Source organism: Arachis ipaensis, chromosome B9, assembly GCF_059453495.1.
Source record: "Arachis ipaensis isolate K30076 ecotype BB chromosome B9, ASM5945349v1, whole genome shotgun sequence".
NCBI classification, from domain to species: domain Eukaryota; kingdom Viridiplantae; phylum Streptophyta; class Magnoliopsida; order Fabales; family Fabaceae; genus Arachis; species Arachis ipaensis.
This window is the reverse complement of record NC_142444.1, coordinates 14965531-14983704: the sequence shown is the minus strand read 5'-3', so window position 1 is coordinate 14983704 and position 18174 is coordinate 14965531. Positions and strand designations below refer to the sequence as shown.

Here is an 18174-nt window from a genome sequence, read left to right as displayed (position 1 = left end):
AATTCCAATTTACATGGAAGAAGCATCTCCATTCCTGCCATTGGAGCAAACAACTTTGAGCTGAAACCTCAATTAGTTTCTCTGATGCAGCAGAACTGCAAGTTCCATAGACTTCCATCTGAGGATCCTTTTCAGTTCTTAACTGAATTCTTGCAGATCTGTGATACTGTTAAGACTAATGGAGTAGATTCTGAAGTCTACAGGCTCATGCTTTTCCCTTTTGCTGTAAGAGACCGAGCTAGAGTGTGGTTGGACTCTCAACCCAAGGATAGCCTGAACTCTTGGGATAAGCTGGTCACGGCTTTCTTAGCCAAGTTCTTTCCTTCTCAAAAGCTGAGTAAGCTTAGAGTGGATGTTCAAACCTTCAGACAGAAAGAAGGTGAATCCCTCTATGAAGCTTGGGAAAGATACAAGCAACTGACCAAAAAGTGTCCTTCTGACATGCTTTCAGAATGGACCATCCTGGATATATTCTATGATGGTTTATCTGAGCTATCAAAGATGTCATTGGATACTTCTGCAGGTGGATCCATTCACCTAAAGAAAACGCCTGCAGAAGCTCAAGAACTCATTGACATGGTTGCTAATAACCAGTTCATGTACACTTCTGAGAGGAATCCTGTGAATAATGGGACGCCTATGAAGAAGGGAGTTCTTGAAATTGATACTCTGAATGCTATATTAGCTCAGAATAAAATATTGACTCAGTAAGTCAATATGATTTCTCAGAGTCTGAATGGAATGCAAGCTGCATCCAACAGTACTCAAGAGGCATCTTCCGAAGAAGAAGCTTATGATCTTGAGAACCCTGCAATAGTAGTGGTAAATTATATGGCTGAACCTTATGGAAACACCTATAACCCATCATGGAGAAATCATCCAAATTTCTCATGGAAGGATCAAAAGCCTCAACAAGGCTTTAATAATGGTGGAAGAAACAGGTTTAACAATAGTAAACCTTTTCCATCATCCACTCAGCAACAGACAGAGAACTCTGAACAAAATACCTTTAATTTAGCAAACTTAGTCTCTGATCTATCTAAGGCCACTGTAAGTTTCATGAATGAAACAAGGTCATCCATTAGAAATCTGGAGGCACAAGTGGGCCAGCTGAGTAAAAAGATCACTAAAATCCCTCCTAGTACTCTTCCAAGCAATACAGAAGAAAATCCAAAAGGAGAGTGCAATGCCATTGAATTAATCACCATGGCCGAACCTGTGAGGGAAGGAGAGGACGTGAATCTCAAGGAGGAAGACCTCCTAGGACATCCAGTGATCAATAAGGAGTTTCCCTTTGAGGAACCAAAGGAATCTGAGGCTCATCTAGAGACCATAGAGATTCCATTAAACCTCCTTATGCTCTTCATGAGCTCTGATGAGTATTCTTCTTCTGAAGAGAATGAAGATGTTACTAAAGAGAAAGTTGCCAAGTTCCTTGGTGCAATTATGAAGCTGAATGCCAAATTATTTGGTATTGAGACTTGGGAAGATGAACCTCCCTTGTTCACTAATGAACTGAGTGATCTGGATCAACTGACATTGCCTTAGAAGAAACAGGATCCTGGAAAGTTCTTAATACCTTGTACCATAGGCACCATGACCTTTGAAAAGGCTCTATGTGACCTTGGTTCAGGAATAAACCTCATGCCCCTCTCTGTAATAGAGAAACTGGGAATCTATGGGGTGCAAGCTGCTAAAATCTCATTAGAGATGGCAGACAATTCAAGAAAATAGGCTTACGGACAAGTAGAGGACGTGTTAGTAAAGGTTGAAGGCCTTTACATCCCTGCTGATTTCATAGTCCTGGATATTGGGAAGAATGATGATGAATCCATCATCCTTGGAAGACCCTTCCTAGCCACAGCAAGAGCTGTGATTGATGTTGACAGAGGTGAACTAGTCCTTCAATGGAATGAGGACTCCCTTGTGTTTAAAACTCAAGGATCTCCCTCTGCAACCATGGAGAGGAAGCATGAAAAGCTTCTCTCAAAACAGAGTCAAGTAGAACCCCCACAGTCAAACTCTAAGTTTGGTGTTGGGAGGCCACAACCAAACTCTAAGTTTGGTGTTGAACTCCCATATCCAAACTCTAAGTTTGGTGTTGGGGAGTCTCAACAATGCTCTGAACATCTGTGAGGCTCCATGAGAGCCCACTGTCAAGCTATTGACATTAAAGAAGCGCTTGTTGGGAAGCAACCCAATTCTTATTTATCTAATTCTATTTTTGTTGTTTTTCATGTTTTATTAGGTTCATGATCATGTGGATCACAAAATAAATATAAAAATTGAAAACGGAATCAAAAACAGCAGAAGAAAAATCACACCCTGGAGGAAGACCTTACTGGCGTTTAAACGCCAGTAAGAAGCATGTTTTGGGCGTTCAACGCCAGAACAGAGCATGGTTCTGGCGCTGAACGCCAGAAATGGGCAGCATCTGGGCGTTTGAACGCCAGAATTGCACCCTGGAGAAGAGCTGGTGCTGAACGCCCAGAACAAGCATGGTTCTGGCGTTCAACGCCAGAAATGGGCAACAAATGGGCGTTCAACGCCCAGAACAAGCACCAATCTGGCGCTGAATGCCTAGAGTTGTGTGCAAAGGCATTTTGCATGCCTAATTTGGTGCAAGGTTGTAAATCCTTGAACACCTCAGGATCTGTGGACTCCACAGGATCACCTCAGGATCTGTGGACCTCACAGGATCCCTACCCACCTCACCCTCTCTTTCTCCATTCATGATCACCCCTTCTGTTCTCCATTCACCACTCACATCCATACACCCCACCTACCTTCAGAATTCAAAATCTCTTTCACACAACATAACCCTCTCTTCCCCTTCTTGGCCGAAACACAACTCTCACTCTCTCTCCTCCATTTCTTCCTCTGCTTCTTTTATTCTTTCTTCTTTTGCTCGAGGGCGAGCAACACTCTAAGTTTGATGTGGTAAAAGCATAGCTTTTTTGTTTTTCCATAGCCATTAATGGCACCTAAGACCGGAGAATCCTCTAGAAAAGGGAAAGGGAAGACAAAAGCTTCCACCTCCGAGTCATGGGAGATGGAAAGATTCATCTCACAAGCCCATCACTAAGAAAAGGATGGAGCAAACAAGAGAGCACATTCATGGATCTCAACAGGCACATGAAGAAGCTCATCATCAAGAGATCCCTAAGATACCTCAAGGGATGCACTTTCCTCCACAAAACTATTGGGAGCAAATCAACACCTCCCTAGGAGAATTAAGTTCCAACATGGGACAATTAAGGGTGGAACATCAAGAGCATCCATCATCCTTCATGAAATTAGAGAAGATCAAAAATCAATGAGGGAGGAGCAACAAAGACAAGGAAGAGACATAGAAGAGCTCAAGGACATCATTGGTTCCTCAAGAAGGAAACGTCACCATCACTAAGGTGGACTCATTCCTTGTTCTTACTTTCTCTGTTTTTTGTTTTCTATGTTAAGTGCTTATCTGTGTTTGTGTCTTCATTACATGATCATTAGTATTTAGTAACTATGTCTTAAAGTTATGAATGTCCTATGAATCCATCACTTCTCTTAAATGAAAAATGTTTTAATTCAAAAGAACAAGAAGTACATGAGTTTCGAATTTATCCTTGAACTTAGTTTAATTATATTGATGTGGTGACAATGCTTCTTGTTTTCTGAATGAATGCTTGAACAGTGCATATGTCTTTTGAAGTTGTTGTTTAAGAATGTTAAATATGTTGGCTCTTGAAAGAATGATGACAAGGAGACATGTTATTTGATAATCTAAAAAATTATAAAAATGATTCTTGAAGCAAGAAAAAGTAGCAAAGAACAAAGCTTGCAAAAAAAAAAAAGAAAAAAAATAGGCGAAAAAAAAATAGAAAGAAAAGGAAAAGCAAGCAGAAAAAGCCAAAAGCTCTTAAAACGAAGAGACAAGAGCAAAAAGCCAGTAACCCTTAAAACCAAAAGGCAAGGGCAATTAAAAAGGATCCCAAGGCTTTGAGCATCAGTGGATAGGAGGGCCTAAAGGAATAAAATCCTGGCCTAAGCGGCTAAACCAAGCTATCCCTAACCATGTGCTTGTGGCATGAAGGTGTCAAGTGAAAACTTGAAACTGAGCGGTTAAAGTCAAGGTCCAAAGCAAAAAAAGAGTGTGCTTAAGAACCCTGGACACCTCTAATTGGGGACTTTAGCAAAGCTGAGTCACAATCTGAAAAGGTTCACCCAATTATGTGTCTATGGCATTTATGTATCCGGTGGTAATACTGGAAAACAAAGTGCTTAGGGCCACGGCCAAGACTCATAAAGAAGCTGTGTTCAAGAATCATCATACTGAACTAGGAGAGTCAATAACACTATCTGAACTCTGAGTTCCTATAGAAGCCAATCATTCTGAACTTCAATGGATAAAGTGAGATGCCAAAACTATTCAACAGGCAAAAAGCTACAAGTCCCGCTCATCTGATTGGAGCTATGTTTCATTGATAGTTTGGAATTTATAGTATATTCTCTTCTTTTATCCTATTTGATTTTCAGTTGCTTGGGGACAAGCAACAATTTAAGTTTGGTGTTGTGATGAGCGGATAATTTATACGCTTTTTGGCATTGTTTTTAGTATGTTTTTAGTAGAATCTAGTTACTTTTAGGGATGTTTTCATTAGTTTTTATGTTAAATTCACATTTCTGGACTTTTCTATGAGTTTGTGTGTTTTTCTGTGATTTCAGGTATTTTCTGGCTGAAATTGAGGGACTTGAGCAAAAATCAGATTCAGAGGTTGAAGAAGGACTGCTGATGCTGTTGGATTCTGACCTCCCTGAACTCAAAGTGGATTTTCTGGAGCTACAGAACTCAAAATGGCACGCTTCCAATTGCGTTGGAAAATAGACATCCAGGGCTTTCCAGCAATATATAATAGTCCATACTTTACCCGAGTTTAGATGACAAAAACTGTCGTTCAACGCCAGCTCTCTGCCCAATTCTGGCGTTCAGCGCCAGAAACAAGTTGCAAAGTGGAGTTCAACGCCCAAACTGGCACAAAAGCTGGCGTTCAACTCCAAGAATGACCTCTGCACGTGTAACATTCAAGCTCAGCCCAAGCACACACCAAGTGGGCCCCGGAAGTGGATTTATGCATCAATTACTTACTTCTGTAAACCCTAGTGACTAGTTTATTATAAATAGAACTTTTTATCATTGTACTTTTAGATCTTTGAACATCTTTGGATTATCTTTTGATCTTTGGATCATCTTTGGACGCCTGGTTCTTAGATCAGAGGGGCTGGTCATTCGGCCATGCCTGAACCTTTCACTTATGTATTTTCAACGGTAGAGTTTCTACACTCCATAGATTAAGGTGTGGAGCTCTGCTGTTCCTCAAAGATTAATGCAAAGTACTACTGTTTTTCTATTCAATTCAACTTATTCCGCTTCTAAGATATTTATTCGCACTTCAACCTGAATTTGATGAACGTGACAATCATCATCATTCCCTATGAACGCGTGCCTGACAACCACTTCCGTTCTACCTTCGATTGAATGATTATCTCTTGGATCTCTTAATCAGAATTTTCGTGGTATAAGCTAGATTGATGGCGGCATTCATGAGAGTCTAAAAAGTCTAAACCTTGTCTATGGTATTCCGAGTAGGACTCTGGGATTGAATGACTGTGACGTACTTCAAACTCGCGATTGCTGGGCGTAGTGACAGAGCATTTGGACCATTTTCACAAGAGGATGGGATGCAGCCATTGGCAAGGGTGATGCCTCCAGACGATTAGCCATGCAGTGACAGCGCATCGGACCATTTTCCAGAGAGGATCAAAAGTAGCCATTGACGAAGGTGATATCCTTACATAAAGCCAGCCATAGAAAGGAGTAAGACTGATTGGATGAAGACAGCAGGAAAGCAAAGGTTCAAAGGAACGAAAACATCTCTACACGCTTATCTGAAATTCTCACCAATGATCTACACAAGTATTTCTATCCTTGTTTTCTTCTCTATTTTCAAAAACTCCATAACTATTTTATATCCGCCTGACTGAGATTTACAAGATGACCATAGCTTGCTTCATACCAAAAATCTCCGTGGGATCGACCCTTACTCACGTAAGGTTTATTACTTGGACGACCCAGTGCACTTGCTGGTTAGTTGTATCAAAGTTGTGACAAATTATGAATTAAGATTAGAGCACCAAGTCTTTGGAGCCATTACCAGAGATCACAATTTCGTGCACCACTGTTTTATTTTTAATTTTTAATTTTATGATATTTATGGACATTTTTTTCAAAAACAGAAAAAAAAGGGCCTTAAAACAAATCTTTTATTACACGGATATATCCAATATCCGATCCGATCCGATCTGATCCGCAAATATGTGGATCGGATCGGATTGGATCCGACCTAAAAAAACACGGATATGGTATCCGATCCGATCCGATGGGAGCAGTACGGATCGGATAGAATTTTAGCCTATATCCGATCCGATCCGATCTGTGTGCAGCCCTATGAACAATGGCCTGGATGAGAGAGTGAAGCAGTTGGAGGATTTTTTGTGGAAGAAAGATGAGGATAACCAATTTGTGAAGAAGCATAATGTTTTTGATTTTCTTAGGGGCGTAATAGTTGGTGCATTGATAGGTGTGATTGTATTTTGTATATTTGTGGTGGCTGTTTAGGCAAACTGGATTCTATATTAATAATCAAGTTATTGTATTGAAATGTGTATTTATGGTTAGATGGATATTAGATGGACATGCATTATATTGTTTAAATCAATTGTGGTCAAATAAGATAAAAGAAATACATTGCTTTTAGGTTGTTGTAGCCATATATCAAAAGGGTGACTTAACTGATATTCAAAACATTGTAACTACACAAGTAATTTGATTCAGTAGCAACATAAATCAAATGAAACAAAATAAAGTTCTGTTTCCTTCAACATACACCAAAAGGAAACCAAACTAAACAAAAGGTCTATTGTCTTAAACACAGAGAACACCAAAACAAACCAGACAAAGAGGTTTTACTTCCTCAAACATAACAAAATATGGTGTTTATAATAAGTTGCACATTGATTCTTAAAAGGTTCATTTCTTCTTAGATTGGTTCAATCCCGGTATTGGGGTAAATTTAAACATTCTAGATGCTGTATGACTGGTGGTAGCTGCAGCCGTATCTGCACCGACACTACCCTGTACCTGGGGTCTCCTAATTGTTTGCTTTGGACGTCTAAAAGGTTGCTGAGCCTAGAATTTACAAGATTGTTATGAGTATATTTCTTACAAATTTCAACATACACATTAATCTAAATACAACTAGCATACCTTGGATTTGCTTGAGACATTAATTGTGGCTTGTGAAGGAGGATTTCCAATTTGACTCCCATGAGAGGGAGGATTAGGAGGTTGCACGCTACCTTGTACAGATCTTTCATTGTGTGACCAATTATCAGGCAGTTAGGTACCCAAAGAATAACTTATAAGACAATTAAGTTCCTATAGAATAACACTTATGGTGCAGATAGGTCTCCGCGTACAGGGACAATGGTCTACACCACAATATTATGCAAAATAAAAATATACAAATTACAACTAATGCAATTAATGTTACCTGAGATAAGGGGGCAGATTGAGAAACAGCCATCTCATGTAGTGTCTAAGACTGCTTCTTCTTTCTTTTTCCCTTTGAAGATGATCCTTGCTGGGGTGCCCCTTTGCAAGTTTTGGAATTGTGACCAATTTCTCCACACTTGGCATATGTTACTCTAAAGGCCTTCTTGGCCTTTGTCCCATCAGGGCCGTCTTCTACTGCATCAGGTCTCTTTCACTTCACAGGACACCCAATTGGTCTCTTAATTTTGGGGGTTATGGAACTAACTTGTCCAGATTTATCCCAATATTTCTCACTGTTGACAGGGCTTATAGAGTGAGCATAGGTAGCCCTGAATGCATCAATCTTCAGTCATTGATGGACATATTTAGGGTATTACTCTATTATTGTTGTTGTTGTTTGGTTTTGAAGAAAGCATTCGCTGGTTGAACATCCTTTTCTTGTTATTGGTTAATTAATAATTAAATTGAATCCAAAACACCCTGGTATAAGAGAGGCGTTCACACTACTTCAATTAAAATAAATTTCGAATTTCAAAATACTATTTTTTTTTTCTCGACGTATCACATAAATATAGTGACAAAAGAAAAAATATATAATTAAAAAAATAACACTTAGCATAAATGTTAAATTTTTAAATGTTAAATTTTATTAAACTATTTTTTCACCTTAGCCCATGACAACAATAAAGAAGTCTCGTGGCCCACAAGTTCAGCCCAATAGAATACATAAATTCAGTTATAATTTTAGTCTTTATTATTTTATCTTATCTTATCTTTAGTTGTTCTTATCTTATCTTTATTTGCTTTTATCTTTCTTAGGCCAATGCTCTATGTATATTTAGTTTTACCTTCATAATACAATATAATTTAATCAATCAAGAAATACAAAGTATAATATTCTTCCTCTCTTCTTTTCTTATTCTTTCACAATTTTATCATGGTATCAGAGCCATGGTATCCTCCTTGTGAAGGATTTATAAGTTATCATCTTTTCGGTGAGAAATCACTATGCTCCTTTTTCAACCTCTTCCCATAATGAATAATCAATGTTCCAATTTAGTTCAAGATCCAACCAATCCTTATTACATGCATCCAAGTGAAAATTCTACCTCAATTTTGGTTACCCTAGTTCTTTACCAGCAATTTCGCCTCCTTTTTTTCCGGCAGTTCGGTCTGCGCTTATTTCTAGCAGTTCCGTCTGTATTCTTTTTCAGCAGTCATGTCTGTATTCTGTTTCAGCAGTTCAATCTGCACTCTGTTTTAGTTTTATTTGCACTCTTATTGCACTCCACGCGCCCTCTTTTTTTTATCGCACTCTATGCGCCTTTGAAGACCACTCTTATTGCGCCATATGCGCTCTCTAAAGATCAATCTTATTGCGCTCTACGCGCTTATTTTTTCTTTTTTTTGAAGATCAATGCTCAAGCACAACATCTCTTTTTATATTTTTTCCGTTGGCAGCTGTAGTTGCGCCGCACGCATCTCCCTTTGCATCACCACGTCAGACGCGTCTTCCTCAACAATTTTATCGAAACTTATCCAAGCTGTGGATTATTGACATCTTCCATCCACCAGCTTGTGGGGGCGTATTAAACTACTCTTCCACCTTAGCTCATGACAACAATAAAGAAGTCTCGTGGCCCACAAGTTCAGCCCAACAGATTACATAAATTTAGTTACTATTTTAGTCTTTATTATTTTATCTTATCTTATCTTTAGTTGTTCTTATCTTATCTTTGTTTGCTTTTATCTTTCTTAGGCCAATGCTCTATATATATAGTTTTACCTTTATAATACAATATAATTCAATCAATCAAGAAATACAAAGTATAATATTCTTCCTCTCTTCTTTTCTTATTCTTTCACAATTTTATCTGTTTTTTTATTATATAACTATTGTTTCAATAAATACTTTATTATAAAATTTATGGAAATAAGATGAGAAAATAATTCCATGCATGGCATGAGGTTTCAGTTAAGAATTTTTTTTTTGGACATGCACACACTATACCCAGTTATAGCTAGAAATCGATCCTATAAGTGCAACTTGATAAAAGGCATACAAATCTTTCATCTGTGCCAATCCTCAGCTACCGGTTAAAAATCTAAACGTTAGACAAATCAAAGGTGTTTTTTTTAATTAGTTACAGAACAAAAGTCCAAGATAAACAAAAATAATTATACTAAAAAAGATCTAGGAAACTTAACACCATGAGCGTCAGCGAAGACGTGATGAAACAACAAGAGAGGGGTTTTCAAAGAAATTAACTCCTTGGAGATGTCCCTGACCAGCTTTAGCAAGGTAATCAGCACAGAAATTGACTTCTCTGAAGATGTGCCTAACTTCAACTCTCTCCAATTTCACCAGAAGCTCTTGGATGGATCTGATCAGGGATGAGTTATTACCATGTCTTTCCGGTAACGTCTTTTGGACCAATGACAAAACACATTTTCAGTCTGATTCTACCACTACCTTTGTGATGCCAAGCTCGGAGACAAATTTAACCCCAACATAGAAGCCCATAGCTCTGCTAGAGTTATAGTACAAGCCCCAATGTTCATGCTAAACCCAGCAAAGGTGTGACCATTCCAATCTCTAATGATGCCACAACACGTGCCTCTGTTGTCGGGTTGAAGGACCGAGCCATCTACATTAAGTTTCATCTAGCTCCAATCCGGAGGCTCCCAGCAAACTAGCTCTTCTCTAGTACCTTTTAGAAGTTTTCTGCTATGCTCTGTAATGTTCAAAATGAAATTATATCCCTCAGCTATTCTTCTAATCATCTGGTGTAGGTGGTTATTTTGTAAAATTTCATTTTCGAAGATGAGGTCGTTTCTACATCTCTAGGTGGTGTTGCAAGCCGTGACAAAAATTATGGGTCATGGAATCCCATACTGATTCCGAGAGACTGAAAAAAGGTTTGTTCTCATCCAATCTTGGAAAGATTGATTGAAGAAAGTATCATGTGAGTCTTTGTTAATGATGCTAATCCATACTGTACGGATGTAGGGGCAATCGCGTAGAGATGGAGCAATGTCTCTTCTTCTCTGCAGCATCTTGGACAACTAGTCAACTACCATCCTCAGTGAGATTTCTATTCTTCCTTTTGTTGTTTGTTAGAAGAGCCTCATGAATGAGAAGCCAACTGAGGGTCTTGAGCCTTTGAGGTAATTTAATCTTCCAAAGGTGGTTGTGCATTGTATTTATGTTGTCATTATTTTTGAAATAGGTATCGTAGGTTGATTTTATTGTAAATTTACCATCTGCTGCTGGAAGTTACCCGATTGTATCCACTCCAATAGTTGGATTAGGGGCCTTTAAAATATGAATGTGGTTAATGTAAGACCCCGAATTTTGAAAAGGAATTAATAAATTATTTATGATCCATTATATTTATTTAAGATAATATTTTTGGAGAGTTTTATATATAAGTTGAGTAAATTTTTATTTATTATTTAGAGTTTTTATAATTGCAAAATAATGAGTATTTTATATACCTTAATTTTAACATATAGATTTTTACCCAATTTTATAAGTAAAGGAGAATCAATTTACTTATCTCCAATTTTTATTAAATTGGTATTTAACTGAAAATAATTTACAGATTGGTAGTTAAAAGGTATTTTTTTTAAGATAGATACTTTATATTTAATTTAGTTTTTAATTATTATTCTATCTTTTCATTTATTTTATAAAATTATGTTATTACCCTTATTTTTATTAAAATTTCCTAATCTACCCCAAACTCTAACTAAACAACACTCCCCCCTCCTCACACACGGCACTCACTCAACAAGCGCACACACACACTGAAACAACGAAAGAAGAAAAAGAAAGAAGGATGGGAAAGGGGGAAGAGGGAGGTCCGAGAGGGAGAGAGCGTCGGGGATGAGTGAGCTATGACGGGAGAAGAAGGGAAGAGGGGAAGGAGCAGCTCGCCGGCCAGCCGTGCCCTACCATCGCGCCAGCTCCTCACCGCCGTGCTACATCGCCGTCCAAGGAAGGAGGAAGGCCGCCGCTACTGTCCGTGAAGCCATCGCCGTCACGGACCAGATCTGAGGCGAGAGAGAGGACCGCGATGGAGGAAGGAACCACGCCGCCTAGTAGCCGTCTGTGGGGAGTCGCCGTCGGTCTACATGCCGCCAACATTGCCGGCGTTGTCGCGAGAAGGAGAGAGCCGCGTCGGAGGAGAAGAGCTGTCGTGGAGCTGCCTCTGCCGCTGCGCCCAACCGCAGTCGCGAACCTTGTCACCGCTGCTGGAGGTGCGACGCCAAGCTCTTGCCGCCAGAGAATGCCGCTGCGTTATCGGGATCCACTACTGGTAAGGGTCTTGTTAATAGATTCTATCCTTTTTGAAATCTGGGAATACTATAGTCACTGCATGTTGCTATAGCTGCTGTCTGGGTCGCATGGAAGGAGGAGGAGCTGGGTGTCGCCGTTTCCTTGCCTCTACCGCCAGAGACCGCTGCTGAATCCTCTGTCTTGGTAAGCATTTCATCTCGAAAAGTTTTTTTTTGTCGCTGTTCTGTTATTGATAAACCATTATTTTATTATTTATATTGTGTTTAATTGAGTGGTTTTATCAAGTCTTTACCCACTTATTCATATGATTAGCATGATATTACAATTCCTTCCCAAAATTGCTCCATGGTTGAAAACTTGCTTCCTAGAGATCTTTTAATTATACATTTTAACTCTCCTTTATCCCATTCGATGCTGTGATCCGTGTGTTAAGTGTTTCAGGCCTCATAGGACAGGAATGGCTTAGAGAATGGAGAAGAAGCTTGCAAAAATGGAAGGAATACAAGAAACTAAGGAGATGACCAGTGAACAATAACGCGAGCGCGCGAAAAGAAGAAATCGCAGTGAAGCGAACGCGTGACAAGGAAAACCGCTAAATGACGTGAACGCGTGGATGACGCGTACGCGTGACCTGCGCGATCTGCAAACTGGGGGCGATTTCGGGCCACATTTTGACCCATGTTTCGGCCCAGAAATACAGACTAAAGCTAGGGAACATGCAGAAACTCAAAAGGGCATCCACACACATTCAGATACATCGATATTAGGATTACTTTTAGTTTTAGATCTGAATCTAGATTAGCCTTACATTGATAGTTTATGCTTTTGCTTTGGATTTTTGGATGCTGAAGAGTCATTACCTCCGTGAAGACATTACTTTAGTTTGTTTCCTTATTCCTTTACTTTGATTCATTGCTCATTGACCCTATTCAAATAAGTATGTTGCATTTTGAATTTATTAATATATAGAGTTACTTTTATTTTTAATTAATTTTAATTTTATATTTTACTCTATTTAATTTATTATGTCTTCTTATATTTTTATGAGTGTTAATTCCATGTCAATGGAGTAGAAATTCTACTTGACATGGGGATTGATTAAGAGGAGACACTTGAGTTGGAATGCTCAAGTGCTTAGTTAAACTGAACATTGTTGGCTGATTCTGTATCTACTAATGCTAGACCTTCCCAAGGAAAAGGACTAGGATCTACGGATAAGAATCAGTCCATCACTTGACTTTTCTTTACTCAGTAAGGGTTAACTAAGTGCAAACAACAGCCGCTTTACATTACACTTGAGAAGATTCCAACAAGGATAGAACTTCTGATTAATCAATTCCCCAGTCAAGGCTTTTTATATTAATAATAATTCTTAGTTTTATTGCTTTAATTTACAATTATTTTAATTACTCATTATCCAACTCAACCCTTCTGGAAAATTTCTAATTAATAAATTAGCATTCTTTCCTGTAACTCGTTGGGAGACGACCTGGGATTCACTCCCAGTATTTTTAATTTTAATTTTTGTGACAACCCTTTTTAAATTGAGAAGGAGGATCTTAGCTGGTTAAGAACTGTACTTGCAACGCATTTTGTTTATTAAATTTCTTAACTGGTCGATTTCCGCCACCATCAGTTATCTTATGCTGAGGTGTTACAACGTTGTCTGTCATAAGGTTGAGTATCGGTACTTGCATGTCGTGCCCAGAGTTTTCAGTTGCTTCGTTTTGCTATTTCAGTAAGTAATTATGTTTCAAAAACCCTCGCGTTAGTTTTCTGTTATGTTTGGTTATAAACTCTAAGGTTTGGTAACATAGGTTCGAGTTCTGAATGTTGCATGCTGCATAAATGTTGCTGTGGTTGTGATAAACCCCATTTTTAGGGTTTATCTTGTGCTTAATTTAGTAGATTTTATCCACTAAACTCACACTTATTCATATAATTCGCATGTTTTACATTTTCCTTCCTAATTTTGTGCTATGATTGAAAATATGCTTCTTTGGCCTTAAATTTGCTAATTTTAATCCTCTCTTATTACCATTCGATGCTATGATATGTTTGTTAAGTATTTTCAGGGTTTATAGGACAGGAATGGCTTAGAAGATGGAAAGGAAGCATGCAAAAGTGGAAGTAATACAAGAAATTGAAGGAATTGCTAAGCTGTCATAACTTGAGCTACAGAGGTCCGAATGAGGCAGTTCCAGTTGCGTTAGAAAGCTAACATCCGGGGTTTCAAAATAATATGCAATTTGTCATAGTTGCCATGCAGTTAGACGACGCGCACGCGTACGCATGGGCGACACGTACGCATGACAAAGCCACGTGTTGCACGTATCAGAAAATGCTGGGGGCGATTTCTGGGCTGTTTTTGGCCCGGTTCAAGCCCGAAAACACTTATTAGAGACTGCAGAGTGAAGGAATCAGGGGGATAACATTCATTCACATAATTTTAGGTTTTAGATGTAGTTTTCTCGGAAGAGAGGCTCTCCCCTCTCTCTAGGTTTTAGGGTTTTTAGGTTTAGTTTTTCTCAATTTTAGATTTTTACTTTGCTTTAATTTAGTTTCTCTTCTACCCTTATTAGTTCTAGTATTCTAGTTTATTTATATCCATTGTTGATTACTTTATGTTGCTATTTTAGTTTATGAATTCTCATGTTAGATTCAATTTTCTATTTAATGCAATTTGAGGTATTTCATAATTATTGTTCCTTTCTTCGTTTGTTATTATTGATGTTTGCAATTGGTTGTTTGGATTTAATATTCCTTGTTTGTTTTCTATGTTTTTATGTTGTGCCTTCCAAGTATTTGATAAAATGCTTGGGAGGGTTTTAAATTAGCCTTTTATGTTCTTAGCTTAGATTGAGTAAATTGGAGACTCTTGAATCATCATAAGTCTCTTGTTGGTTGGTTATTGAAACTAGCTAGTTGGCTTGAGCTTCACTAACTCTAGTCTTTCATTAGGACTTGTGAATTCAAGTTGATTTTCTCACTTGACTTACCTTCAATTGTTAGAGGTTAACTAAGTGAGTGCAATTTACAATTACCATCGCAATTGACATTGATAATGAGGATAGGAATTCTAATTATCAATCCTTGCTAGGACTTTTCTTAATTGTTAGTTTATTTTCGTGTCATTTAAATTCCTTGTTCAACATTACAAAACCTAAAAAGATACAATCTCATAACCAATTATAAGTACACTTCCCTGCAATTTCTTGAGAGACGACCCGAGGTTTAAATACTTCGGTTTATTTTTATTGGGTTTGTTTTAATGACAAATAAATTAAATTTGATTAAGGTTGAATTGTCGGTTTAGATCTATACTTACAACACGACTACTTTTGTGAAATTCTTTACCGACGAATTTTTCGCCCATCAGGTTGCTGCGAGAATAGTTTGAGCTGAGATTGCGGCTTTCGCTGACCGCGGGCCGAGAGAAAGGATTTTTTTGTGATGCGTTGGGTTATGGTTTTGACTTGTCGAGGCAAGGGATTTTTCAAAGAATTCAATTTTTATAATTTAGAATTGTTATAAATGGATATTAATGTGATAAATGTTCTTTTAGTGATTGTATAAGTCTTATGTATTGTCGGGTTATTTTAAGATGAAAATTATTGTTGTTTGATTGGATTGTGGTTTGGTTTTGTTAAATGGATAGTTGCTGCATTATTTCTTTAAAGTTTTGGAAACGAGTTTGGTTTATTAAAAATGAATTGAGTTGAATCTATCTTCTTGAAATATGAGAATAATATGAATTTTTGGAATTAGTTTGATTTTAAATTGATTTGGTTTTGAACTCGTGGAAGGGGATGCGAAATGGTTTGGTTGGGATCCGAAAAGGGTGGCAAAGTCCAAGTTTTAAGGGAGATGCTGCAGAATTTTTATGAGATTTAAGATTCTGTTTTAAAATGTGATTTAAAAAAAGATTGGATTTGAGAGGTTCTATTCTTTTGGTTTTTGATTCATTAAGAAATAGGTGTTTCGAGTTTAATCTGTTTAAGGAAAGTATATGTTTTAAGATTGATTTAAATATGAAAGGACCTATGTTTTGAAGTCGATTAAAGAAGTACCTTTGGAGGCGTTTTAGTGGATTTTAAAAGAAATTGAACTTTGATTAATTAAATTTGTTTTGCTTTTGAAGTATTCTTTAAATTTTGATTTAGCAAGACTGAACAATTCCGAGCCTTTGGGAATGTCCCTGATTTAAGAAGGAATTGGAAATTGTTTTGGGGCTTAAATAATTTTGGGTTTTGAAATTGGTTCGGAACTTTTGGCTTACATGCCTTAGTTTTGGTTTTTAATCTCCATTTTAATTGATTTCAATTTAAGTAACTATGATTTCGAGGATTTCTAAAGAATTTAAGAAAAAGAGGTAGATTATTCTTTCCTAGAGTCTTGAGTCTTTGCCAAGGTTGTTGATTGATAATTCTGATTTAAAATAGTGGAACGGGTGATTTAAAAGTGAAGGATTTGAGTCTTTTCAAAGAGAATTAATTTTGAGGAAAAAGTGGATTATGAGTTTGAAATAATTCGAGATATGAGAATTTTTAATTTTGAGACAAAGATGAGTTTGATTTTGGTTTTAAAGTAAAGTGATTTGAAGAAAAATTGATGTATGGCATGAATGATGATTTGACTTGGTATGAATTGTTAATGAAGTGCAGAAATGATGATGAATGAATGATTATGAATGAATATGTGGCTTTTGCACTTCTTTTATCTGAGATACGAGTTTTCCAGAGTAAAGTACCGTGACTTGCTACCACGTATTCCAGGTTGAGACTCGATACTCTATTGACCCTACGTCGTAAGGGTGACCGGGCACATATAAATTCCCGGGAAGGTTAACCCCATTGAGTAAAGTTTTATATATATATATATATGAATTATGAATGAGAAGAGAAAAAGTTATGCATAGACTCATGGGGATGCGTGACAGGAGACAGTCCAGGGTTTAGCAGCCAGACTTGTCGAGTTAGCTTGATAACCGACAGATGAGACTCATCAGCCATAGGGTAGACATTCATCATACGCATCTACGTTACATTGTTTGTGTTTGCATATTGTAATTGGTTTGCCTATGTGAATAATTATGTTTAATTTCTAATTGCTCTACTTGATGTAACTGCTTGATTGTGTTTGAACCTTCTTACTTGTACTTGTGACTGAAAATTGGTTGGATTGTGGTGAATTGGTTGTTGATTGAGTTGCTTGGGCCTAAGGCCGTGGTTGATTATGAGATGGGCCGAAGGCCATGGTTGATTTGTGTTTTTGGTTTAGAAAAGTATGAAAAACTAAATTGGTTCAACATAGACTTGATGAACCTATGCTTGGAATAGCTTGGTCATTCATGCTGTCTAGGAAAAACTTTTAAAAGGGTTTAGGATTTTTGAAGAATCAACAGCTTTCTCTTTTAAAAAGGATTTCGAATTTTGAATATTAAATCTTTGGTTTTGAAAAGATACATAAGGCGGCTATTAATCACGATACTTTAGAAACAGCTTTATTTTTGCGTGTCCTGTTATAATAATTCCCTAACCCCATAGTGAGAACCAGCGAGGACGATGTTCTCACTCCCCTATAGGTCTTTTCTTTTTCAGGTCATGGACAACAAAGTTTGGAAGAGCTTATTTTATTTCTTTTCTGTTCAAACGATGTTTTATGTTGTATTGGTTACTTTTTCCCTTGCCTTTATCTGTACAAGTTTTTATATGAGGGATAGGAATTTGATTGTGTAATGTTTGTAAATTAATAGTATGTATATATATATATATATATATGTATTCTTTGTAAGTATTATAATTTGTATTTTAAGTATGGATGTATGTTTTGAAAAATTCGGTTTAAGTTTTAAACAGGCTCATATTTTAGTATTAAATATCTTAAGATTCGTCGTAATACCCGAGCTATCAGAGTGGCACAGTCAGAGATGTGACATTTTGATAGTTAGGGTGTTACAGTCAATAATTTCCTCTTGCAGTATTTGTTTTAGCACTGTCCAATTCCAAGAGCTCAGATTATTTGCATAGTCACACACCTTTTCACTAAGCCTCTTTCATCAAGATTGATCAGAGCATGCTCCCTTAATTTAGAAATGTTAGGGATCCAATGATCGTCCCAAAAAGAGATCCTTTTTTCATCCTCTATTCTCCAAATTAAATTTTTTTGAAAATTTTTCCAAACCTTCGAGATGCCAATCTACGCATTAGAGCTGCCAACTTTTTTATTAACTTTAAGAATAATATCATCCCCTCCTCCATACTTTGCTCGCATA

General features: G+C 37.4%; 1 non-coding gene across 1 annotated transcript; it reads right to left on the bottom strand.

Annotated features, from left to right (window-relative positions):
- Positions 1–339: 339 nt before the first annotated feature.
- On the bottom strand, positions 340–447 carry LOC148543836 (small nucleolar RNA R71). Its single transcript, XR_015901288.1, has one exon. It is a non-coding gene; the product is annotated as a small nucleolar RNA R71 (small nucleolar RNA).
- Positions 448–18174: the final 17727 nt, after the last annotated feature.